A 3,697-nucleotide genomic window follows, 5' to 3' on the forward strand; every position below is an offset into this window, starting at 1 on the left:
AGTGTGTTGTTGTGCCCTGCGGTGTGGTGAGTGAGTTGGTGAGTGAGTGTGTTGTTGTGCCCTGCGGTGTGGTGAGTGAGTTGGTGAGCGAGTGTGTTGTTGTGCCCTGCGGTGTGGTGAGTGAGTTGGTGAGCGAGTGTGTTGTTGTGCCCTGCAGTGTGGTGAGTGAGTTGGTGAGCGAGTGTGTTGTTGTGACCTGCAGTGTGGTGAGTGAGTTGGTGAGCGAGTGTGTTGTTGTGACCTGCAGTGTGGTGAGTGAGTTGGTGAGCGAGTGTGTTGTTGTGCCCTGCAGTGTGCTGAGTGAGTTGGTGAGCGAGTGTGTTGTTGTGACCTGCAGTGTGGTGAGTGAGTGGGTGAGTGAGTGTGTTGTTGTGACCTGCAGTGTGGTGAGTGAGTTGGTGAGTGAGTGTGTTGTTGTCACCTGCAGTGTGGTGAGTGAGATGTTGAGTGAGTGTGTTGTTGTGACCTGCAGTGTGGTGAGTGAGTGGGTGAGTGTGTGTGTTGTTGTCACCTGCAGTGTGGTGAGTGAGATGTTGAGTGAGTGTGTTGTTGTGACCTGCAGTGTGGTGAGTGAGTTGGTTGAGCGAGTGTGTTGTTGTGACCTGCAGTGTGGTGAGTGAGTGGGTGAGTGAGTGTGTTGTTGTGACCTGCAGTGTGGTGAGTGAGTGGGTGAGTGAGTGTGTTGTTGTGACCTGCAGTGTGGTGAGTGAGTTGGTGAGTGAGTGTGTTGTTGTGCCCTGCGGTGTGGTGAGTGAGTTGGTGAGTGAGTGTGTTGTTGTGCCCTGCGGTGTGGTGAGTGAGTTGGTGAGCGAGTGTGTTGTTGTGCCCTGCGGTGTGGTGAGTGAGTGGGTGAGTGAGTGTGTTGTTGTGCCCTGCGGTGTGGTGAGTGAGTTGGTGAGCGAGTGTGTTGTTGTGCCCTGCGGTGTGGTGAGTGAGTTGGTGAGCGAGTGTGTTGTTGTGCCCTGCAGTGTGGTGAGTGAGTGGGTGAGTGAGTGTGTTGTTGTGCCCTGCGGTGTGGTGAGTGAGTTGGTGAGCGAGTGTGTTGTTGTGCCCTGCGGTGTGGTGAGTGAGTTGGTGAGCGAGTGAGTTGTTGTGCCCTGCGGTGTGGTGAGTGAGTGGGTGAGTGAGTTTGTTGTTGTGACCTGCAGTGTGGTGAGTGAGTTGGTGAGCGAGTGTGTTGTTGTGCCCTGCAGTGTGCTGAGTGAGTTGGTGAGCGAGTGTATTGTTGTGCCCTGCGGTGTGGTGAGTGACCACGATGCGGTTGAGACGACATGGATGGAGGAATCCAGTGAGTGAAATTCACGGGAGAAGTAGCCAAGAAGTAGTCGTAGCAGCAGCGATAGATGAGTGATAGGTAGGTGACTACCCGCCGCTGGAGTGAATCGGTGAGTGCCGGATCCACCAATCTGAGTGCCCTCGCCCCCAGAATGGACAGCAGTAGCATTCCAACCTTTGCATGTGTTGCTTGGTGTAGTTCATGTAAAGTCTGCAGCGATCGTGTGCGCGCTTTGCGTGCGCTTGTACTTACCTTAATAGGCGCTCGCAAACATCACTCGCCACTCTCCCCAGTTGATGAAGACCGACGTTAGCACGGCACAGACGTGTGCACATATATACTGCTGCGACATTTCTCTGAATAACTATTTGACAGAAGGGTAATTGCCCGAAACGTCGCCTTTACACATGTACGTGTATATATAATGTTTTCCTTTCCTGGCAGCTTTGTTTTTTTTATTGTGTGTGTACCGCTACCAACGAGGTTAAACAGTTGCACTTAAACATTTATAACCGAGTTTACGCAAAATGCATTCACATTCAGAATACTGTTGCGGACCCGGCGCTGTGCGGACCCAGCACTGGGGAGACAAAGGCGGCCGGGCGTGGTGTTAACCACCCACCCACCCCTCCAGTGCGCCGTGCGGGCCTTCGTGTGTACTCGCCCTAACAGCCCTTGGCCCGACAGCAGTCTGTTAAAGGCTACACGGGGTACCTTTGTCTTGTGCAGCGGCTCGTATTTGTCACAGGATGTATTGTTTCACAGCGGCTGTCTGAAGTTCGTTAGCCGCCACCATCACACGGGATAACTCGAGGTAACGTGGCGGTAATGCAGGGGGTAACGTGAGAGTTGGGGGGGGGGGGTTGGTGGTGTGGTGTAACGCCACCACAACTACCACAACCACCAAAGACAAAGATCCTCCGTATAGCCTTAACAGACTGTTGGGGCAAGTGCTGTTAGCGAGCAGCACCTTTGCAGGGTCAGCACGGTAAGGAGCGGGTTGGGTGGCCAGCACCACGCCGGACCGCCTTTGTCTCCCCGGTGGCGATGAGTTTTACACACCTTACCAGGTACTCATTTGGGGAGGCCTGGGACCGATTTAAACAATCGTCACCGGTGTTGGCCGTGAGCGGGAATTGAACTCGGGTGGGTGGGGGGGAGCTGGGTTTGTAGCGCAACGCGCTAACCACTAACACCACCGCTCCCCCATAACGCTGCCACCGCCACCACCGCCACTACACCACCACCGCCACCACCACCGCCACCACCACCACCGCCTTGATCTTGACCTTGACCGCGTGGGGGAAGGGCTTGCCCGGAGGAGGCGAGATGGAGACTTTATGGGCGAGTGGGTGGGCAGACCGCACAGGCGCATGACTGGGGCGCTTTAATGGGCGGCAGGGGCTTTTGCCAAGAGGCGATTTTATAATGCGCAGCGCGTCTAGACGCTCCTGTGAACAGCGCGCACACACAGCACCGCCTCACCTACACACACACACAGCACGGCCTCACCTACACACACACACAGCCTCACCTACACACACACTGCCTCACCTACACACACACACAGCACGGCCTCACCTACACACACACACAGCCTCACCTACACACACACAGCCTCACCTACACACAAAGATCCCCCGTATAGCCTTAACAGACTGTAGGGGCAAGTGCTGTTAGCGAGCACCTATGAAGGCCAGAACGGTACACGAGGGGGTGGGTGGCCAGCGCCACGCCCGACCGCCTTTGTCTCCCCAGTGGCTATGTTTACACACCGCACCAGGTACTCATTTAAGGCTGAGTCGACCTAGGGGAGGCCCAGGACCGGTTCAGATAATCGTCACTGGTGTTAGCCGTGAGCGGGAATCGAACCCGGGTCGCCAGATTCATAGCGCAGCGCGCTAACCGCTACACTACCGCACCTACACACACACACTGCCTCACCTACACACACACAGCACCGCCTCACCTACACACACACACACTGCCTCACCTACACACACACACACAGCCTCACCTACACACACACACAGCCTCACCTACACACACACACAGCCTCACCTACACACACACACAGCCTCACCTACACACAGCACCGCCTCACCTAAACACACACACAGCACCGCCTCACCTAAACACACACACAGCCTCACCTACACACACACACACTGCCTCACCTACACACACATAAACAAAGCCTCGCCTACACACTCACACACACACAGCACGGCCTTACCTACACACACACAGCCTCACCCACACACACACAGCCTCACCTACACACACACAGCCTCACCTACACACACAGCCTCACCTACACACACACACACACAGCCTCACCTACACACACAGCGCTGCCTCACCTAAACACACACACACAGCCTCACATACACACACAGCCTCACCTACACACACAGCGCT

Source organism: Lethenteron reissneri, chromosome 21 (assembly GCF_015708825.2).
Source record: "Lethenteron reissneri isolate LAM-NWPU_2019-01 chromosome 21, ASM1570882v1, whole genome shotgun sequence".
Classification (NCBI taxonomy): domain Eukaryota; kingdom Metazoa; phylum Chordata; class Hyperoartia; order Petromyzontiformes; family Petromyzontidae; genus Lethenteron; species Lethenteron reissneri.